Below are 8217 nucleotides of genomic sequence, written 5' to 3' on the forward strand. Positions count from 1 at the left end.
ATTCAACAGTTAACGTCAATGCTAAAGTTAGAGTAATAAGAATGCCTTACCAAAACAGCATTTATCCAGAGACACAATCTAGAATGAAATATAATACATTTTAGCATTGTCCATACACTACAACGTAAAAAATAGCTGTTACTGTTAAGTCTTTAGAAAAACTGGGAATCATTTGTCAGAAAAACAACCCCATAGATTTAGTACTAACTAAAATCAATCCAATGCAATGCTTGATTTTAGACCAACGCAAAGTCTTACAGTAAGCAACCTTCTTTGCTCATGATCTTCTCCATAGTCCCGATGTTTCTTCTGGCATCTTCTGTGCTGTGGAAGTGGTTCCTTACACAGATGTGGCATCTTAAATACTGATGCAGCCATTTCCACTCAACCCCACCTTCTTTTTGATCAAGTTTCAGTGGTCTTGTCTATTGTAAGTAATGAAGGGCTTCATGAATAGACAACCATCATCCCAATGTATGCCATAACAGTCTATGAGTGGTCAATTAGAGTCCAATAACTTTCTTTGGGGCAACTCCTTTTCCTCCAGATAGAGCTCATTCAGCATTAGAAAGTACCAGTTAGTGCTAAATATCTATTCCAAAACCCCCATTCTTTTATTTATTTAGCTAGCGGTGGACAACAGCTGAAATGTACTTGCTCTGCATTTGATAGTGTCTTATGGTGAACTCACTACCAAGACAACCCCAAAGAGAAGCATTTATGAACCAAATAATCATCAGTGTCTCCATTTGAGATGATCTGAATGTGATTACAATGACATCCATCTTCAGTTAGTCTGTAGCATTGCCATGTTCAACTGCCCCAACAAGTAGCACTTACTGAATTCAACAGTCAAGTCAATGCTAAAGTTAGAGCAATAAGAATGACTTACCAAAACAATCATTTACCCAGAGACACAATCTAGAATGAATTATAACAGATTTAAGCATTGTCCAACTAGTAATACAACGTAAAATAGCTGTTACTGTTAAGTCGTTAGATAAAATACTGGAAATCAGTTCTCAGAAAAACAACCCCATAGATTAGCACTAACTAAATCAATCCAATGCCAATGCTTGAGTTAGACCAACGTCAAGTCTACAGTAAGCAACCTTCTTGGCTCATGATCTTCTCCATAGTCCCGATGTTTCTTCTGGCATCTTCTGTGCTGTGAAAGTGGTTCCTTACACAGATGTGGCATCTTAAATACTGAATGCAGCCATTTCCACTCAACCCCACCTTCTTTTTGATCAAGTTTCAGTGGTCTTGTCTATTGTAAGTAATGAATGGCTTCATGAATAGACAACCATCATCCCAATGTATGCCATTAACAGTCTATGAGTGGTCAATTAGAGTCCAATAACTTTCTTTGGGGCAACTCCTTTTTCCTCCAGATAGAGCTCATTCAGCATTAGAAAGTACCAGTTAGTGCAAAATATCTATTCCAAAACTCACATTCTTTTATTTATTTAGCTAGCGGTGGACAACAGCTGAAATGTACTTGCTCTGAATGTTAGTGTCTTATGGTGAACTCACTACCAAGACAACCCCAAAGAGAAGCATTTATGAACCAAATAATCATCAGTGTCTCCATTTGAGATGATCTGAATGTGATTACAATGACATCCATCTTCATTTACAGTCTGTAGCATTGTCATGTTCAACTACCCCAACAAGTAGCACTTACTGAATTCAACAGTCAAGTCAATGCTAAGGTTAGAGTAATAAGAATGACTTACCAAAACAATCATTTACCCAGAGACACAATCTAGAATGACTTATAAACGATTTTAGCATTGTCCAACTAGTAATACAACGTAAAATAGCTGTTACTGTTAAGTCTTTAGATAAAATACTGGGAATCAGTTGTCAGAAAAAAACCATAGATTAGCACTAACTAAAATCAATCCAATGCCAATGCTTGAGTTAGACCAACGTCAAAGTCTTACAGTAAGCAACCTTCTTTGCTCGTGATCTTCTCCAAAGTCCCAATGTTTCTTCTGGCATCTTCTGTGTTGTGGAAGTGGTTCCTTACACAGATTTGCCATCTTAAATACTTAATCCAGCCATTTCCACTCAACTCCACCTTCTTTTTGATCAAGTTTCAGTGGTCTTGTCTATTGTAAGTAAGGAATGGCTTCATGAATAGACAACCATCATCCCAATGTATGCCATTAACAGTCTATGAGTGGTCAATTAGAGTCCAATAACTTTCTTTGGGGCAACTCCTTTTTCCTCCAGATAGAGCTCATTCAGCATAGAAAGTACCAGTTAGTGCTAAGTATCTATTCCAAAACTCCCATTCTTTTATTTATTTAGCCAGAGGTGGACAACAGCTGAAATGTACATGCTCTGCATTTGTTAGTGTCTGATGATGAACTCACTACCCAGACAACCCCAAAGTGAAGCACTTATGAACCCATTAATCATCAGTGTCTCCATTTGAGATGATCTGAATGTGATAACAATGACATCCATCTTCATTAGTCTGTAGCATTGTCATTTTCAACTGCCCCAACAAGTAGCACTTACTGAATTCAACAGTCAAGTCAATGCTAAAGTTAGAGTAATAGGAATGACTTAGAAAAAATGTCAGCATTGTTTAAAACCAGTAACCAAGGAAATCCCTTTTAAACATTTCTTTATGGAGGAAATCCTGGACTTCAGAGGTCAGCAAAACTACCCCAACAAGTAGCACTTACTGCATACACAACTCAAGTCAGTGCTTATTGATTGGGTAGTTCTGGTGCCAGATGAATGCATTTTACTAGTGTTGGAAAGAATTGTGAATTAGCCTGTCTCTGCATTTGTTCAGAGATATGTCTGATGATAAACTCACTACAAAGACAACCCCAAAGAGAAGCACTTATGAACACAATAATCATCATCAGCGTCTCCATTTGAGGTGATCTGAATGTGATTACAATGACATCCATCTTCATTTACAGTCTGAAGCATTGTCATGTTCAACTGCCCCAACAAGTAGCACTTACTGAATTCAACAGTCAAGTCATGCTAAAGTTAGAGTAATAAGAATGACTTACCAAACATGCATTTATCCAGAGACACAATCTAGAATGAATTATAACCATTTTAGCATTGTCCAACTAGCAATACAACGTAAAATAGCTGTTACTGTTAAGTCTTTAGAAAAATACTGGGAATCAGTTGTCAGAAAAAACAACCCCATAGATTAGCACTAACTAAAATCAATCCAATGCCAAAACTCGAGTTAGACCAAGTCAAAGTCTTACAGTAAGCAACCTTTGTTGCTCATGATCTTCTCCATAGTCCCGATGTTTCTTCTGGCATCTTCTGTGTAGTGATATAGAAGCAGTGGAAGTGGTTCCTTACACAGATTTGCCATCTTAAATACTGAATGCAGTCATTTCCACTCAACTCCACCTTCTTTTTGATCAAGTTTCAGTGGTGTTGTCTATTGTAAGGAAGGAATGGCTTCATGATAGACAACCATCATCCCAATGTATGCCATTACCAGTCTATGAGTGGTCCAATAACTTTCTTTGGGGCAACTCCTTTTTCCTCCAGATAGAGCTCATTCAGCATTAGAAAGTACCACTTAGTGCTGAATATCTATTCCAAAACCCCCATTCTTTTATTTATTTAGCTAGCGGTGGGACAACTGGTGAAATGTACTTGTTCTGCATGTGTTAGTGTCTGGTGATGAACTCACTACCAAGACAACCCCAAAGAGAAGCACTTATGAACCCATTAATCATCAGTGTCTCCATTTGAGATGATCTGAATGTGATTACAATGACATCCATCTTCATTTACAGTCTGTAGCATTGTCATGTTCAACTGCCCCAACAAGTAGCACTTACTGAATTCAACAGTCAAGTCAATACTAAAGTTAGGGTAATAGTAATAACATTTTAACATTGTTCAACCATTAACCAGGAAGAATATTCTTTTAAACATTTCTTCATGGAGGAAATCCTGGACTTCAGAGGTCAGCAAAACTACCCCAACAAGTAGCACTTACTGCATACATGACTCAAGTCAGTGCTTGTGTTTGGGTAGTTTTGCTGTCAGATGATTTCAGTTTACTAGTGTTGGGAAGAATTGTGAAATAGACTGTCTCTGCATTTGTTCAGTGATATGTCTGATGATGAACTCACTACCAAGACAACCCCAAAGAGAAGCACTTATGAACACAACAATCATCAGTGTCTCCATTTGAGATGATCTGAATATGATTACAATGACATCCATCTTCAGTTAGTCTGTAGCATTGTCATGTTCAACTGCCCCAACAAGTAGCACTTACTGAATTCAACAGTCAAGTCAATGCTAAAGTTAGAGTAATAGGAATGACTTAGAAAACATTTCAGCATTGTTCAACCAGTAAACAAGGAGAATATCCCTTTTAAACATTTCTTTATGGAGGAAATCCTGGACTTTAGAGGTCAGCAAAACTACCCCAACAAGTAGCACTTACTGCATACATGACTCAAGTCAGTGCTTGTGTTTGGGTAGTTCTGGTGCCAGATGAATGCATGTTACGAGTGTTGGGAAGTATTGTGAAATAGCCTGTCTCTGCATTTGTTCAGATATATGACAGGTGATGAACTCACTACCAAGACAACCCCAAAGAGAAGCACTTATGAACCCATTAATCAATGGTGTCTCCATTTGAGATGATCTGAATGTGATTACAATGACATCCATCTTCATTTACAGTCTGAAGCATTGTCATGTTCAACTGCCCCAACAAGTAGCACTTACTGAATTCAACAGTCAAGTCAATGCTAAAGTTAGAGTAATAAGAATGACTTACCAAAACAAGCATTTATCCAGAGACACAATCTAGAATGAATTATAACACATTTTAGCATTGTCCAACTAGTAATACAACGTAAAATAGCTGTTACTGTTAAGTCTTTAGAAAAATACTGGGAATCAGTTGTCAGAAAAACAACCCCATAGATTAGTACTAACTAAAATCAATCCAATGCCAATGCTTGATTTAGACCAACGTCAAAGTCTTACAGTAAGCAACCTTCTTTGCTCATGATCTTCTCCATAGTCCCGATGTTTCTTCTGGCATCTTCTGTGTTGTGATATAGAAGCAGTGGAAGTGGTTCCTTAAACAGATTTGCCATCTTAATTACTGAATGCAGCCATTTCCACTCAACTACACCTTCTTTTTGATCAACTTTCAGTGGTCTTGACTATTGTAAGTAATGAATGGCTTCATGAATAGACAACCATCATCTCAATGTATGCCATTAACAGTCTATGAGTGGTCAATTAGAGTCCAATAACTTTCTTTGGTGCAACTCTTTTTTCCTCCAGACAGAGCTCATTCAGTAATAGAAAGTACCAGTTAGTGCTGAATATCTATTCCAAACACAATAATCATCAGTGTCTCCATTTGAGGTGATCTGAATGTGATTACAATGACATCCATCTTCAGTTAGTCTGTAGCATTGTCATGTTCAACTGCCCCAACAAGTAGCACTTACTGAATTCAACAGTCAAGTCAATGCTAAAGTTAGGGTAATGGGAATGACTTAGAAAACATTTCAGCATTGTTCAACCAGTAACTAGGGAGAATATCCTTTTTAAACATTTCTACATGGAGGAAATCCTGGACTTCAGAGGTCAGCAAAACTACCCCAACAAGTAGCACTTACTGAATACATAACTCAAGTCAGTGCTTGTGTTTGGGTACTTTTGCTGCTAGATGAATGCATTGCAGCAGAAGCAGGGCAATCAAAGCTATTGTAGAACTGGTTGAGTTGGTTTGCCCCCCCCCCCCCCCCTCCCACGCCCCCTCCAGGAAGACCAGGACTAGGTGGACACCAACACCGAGCCCAGTATCAGACCCTGTGGATGTGAGGAAAGCATCTGTATATCTCTGCCTGCTTTGATTTGTACTCAACAGAGTTGAGTACAGCTGCCACAGTGGAGATCTGTTGGATTTTTGTACAATAGAGGAATGGAGGAGGACCAGGACCCGGAGCAGTGGACCAACCAGGTCCCCAGAGGACCAGCAGCAGGCCCAGTCTCTGGTACCAGCCATGTTCAGGTCAGTGTTCAGGACACAACAACCAGTCTAAACTAAGAAGCCGTTTCACAAGACCTAGATAGTGGATTAGGCCGGGGTTTTCCAGGGTTTCTGGATGTATAAACAAGGCTAACAGCTAGCTTACTCCTGACCAGGCTAACAGCCAGGCTAACAGCTAGCCTGCTCCTGACCAGGCTAACAGCTAGCCTGCTCCTGACCAGGCTAACAGCCAGGATTTATAAATCCTGCGGTCTTTGTTCACTCAGCAGTGCTTTTACCTTCTTATTGTTATTATTAGCCTGCATTAATATACAACAGGAACCTTCTGCTGTTCAGTTAAGTACTGATATTATTTTAACATTGTGATCATTATTTAAATAAATATCTTAAGTCATCTGTGCTGTTACGTTGCCTCTATAAAGACTAATAAACTGCTGGTCATATTGTTGTTAGAAGTCTGGTGAGTATAGTATGACAGTTGCTGAGATCATTAGAAAAGGCTGATACAGTGCTAAATGAGTCAGTGATAAAGGATAATATATAACGTCCTCTGCAGTTTTAAAAACAGGTAGTTAGTCCTACACTTAGACTAGGCAACACAGGCTCTGATTTCTTCATTTAAGGATCATAAATGCATATTGTGTTGAGATATTTCTTTGGTTGTAGACATGATTATAGAATATCAGCAGTTAAAGTTATTTTTGGCAACAATGCAAAAGAAGCTGTGTGCAGTCAATTGAGGAAGTGGTTTAATGGGAGGCCACTGATGCATAAAAGGTTATGCTTGCTAGAAGTCTCCCCCCCCCTCCCTGTGAGGTTATGGTAAAGGTTTGAGGGAGAGAAGAGGGTGTGGTGCCATACAGGATGTTAAAGTTAAAGTGTACCATGATGATTGTGTGGTAATATGTGAGAGGTTTAATGGCAGGAAATAGTCAAGTAGGGATGTGTGTTGTTGGAATTTAAAATGTTATATGTGTTTAAAAGAAGACATGTTGGTCATGCCTTAAGTTGTTTTGCAATACTCCTTTTCTCTAAGATAAGGTGGTCTGGTACATTCCATTCTAATCCAGCCTCTCCTAAATGTGTCGGAAGTAATTGATTGTTAGGGACGCTTCCTGAGTCTGGTTTCAGTCCCTCTTTAACAGCTCACTGATCTTTTGCTTTGCAAGTCCTGAACTGAGGGTCAAAAAGATAACGAATAAGCACACAAACACATCACATCACTGTGACCTGGAGACCCCACCCTTTGTGGATAAATCTAGGGGTGTAAGAGCCAAAGAGCCAGACAAATTTGGGGGAGAGCTGGGATAGTTTGACTCTGTATTTGTCTCTAGAATATTCTACGTAATAAAAAGGATTCACACATCAACATCTGAGATTCTGACTACTAATTGACTAAACCCTGAGACCGGAGCAGGATTTAGCTCCAACAGTGTTTAGGTGCTTGGTCAAAAGGGTCATGAGGGAGGGGTTTTTGTCACCCCCCATTCACAGAATGAACAGACTTCTGCCATCCTGGGGAGAGGGGAGAGGACACTTCAATGGTTTTTATACATATTATTACATTACGCTATTATATTTTGCTGTTTTTTAAACTGATGAATACACTATTACAGTCATGTCTACAGTGGACATTTAGTTTATCAATTTCCTTATTTTTGTAGTTTCTAGATTTCAGAATCCAAGAGACAGACAGAGTTAGAGGGAGGTATGTAGGCTATGCTTCATATTCTAGCATTGTAGATAAGATTTTTTATTTTATCTTAATAATAATTTCCTGAGTAACATTATCTTCTGCTAACTTTTAAAGTGCTCATATTATATTTGTAGACTGCTTACGCATTCAGGTGGTCCACCATCATCTGCCACACTTTCTTGTTTCATTACAGCGTTGCAGTTGTTTCATTGAAGTTTGCCTGAAAGAGTTAGAATATTTCAGGACATGGAGAGTGCATTTGCTTTCATTAAAACATGTCAGTAATATTTTCCTTCATTTTGTCATAAATTATTGAATGAAGAGTTAAAATTGTAAGTAAGAGAAAATCCAGGGTTTAAAGAAGGTTGTTCACTAACTCTCTCTGTTTGTCTGTTGCTATAGAAACGGGGAGGAGAGGGACCCAAACGTCACCACTGTCAGCACTGTAAGAAATCCTTCTCAACATCTGGATATTTAAAGAGTCATC

At 38.7% G+C, this 8217-nt stretch overlaps 1 long non-coding RNA gene across 1 annotated transcript; it reads left to right on the forward strand.

The window, feature by feature from the left end:
• The first annotated feature begins 6018 nt into the window (after nt 1–6018).
• LOC116685617 (uncharacterized) lies at nt 6019–8217 on the forward strand. The gene is made up of 2 exons (XR_004330995.1): nt 6019–6055; nt 8133–8217. It is a non-coding gene; the product is annotated as an uncharacterized LOC116685617 (long non-coding RNA).

Source organism: Etheostoma spectabile, unplaced genomic scaffold (assembly GCF_008692095.1).
Source record: "Etheostoma spectabile isolate EspeVRDwgs_2016 unplaced genomic scaffold, UIUC_Espe_1.0 scaffold00570089, whole genome shotgun sequence".
NCBI lineage: Eukaryota > Metazoa > Chordata > Actinopteri > Perciformes > Percidae > Etheostoma > Etheostoma spectabile.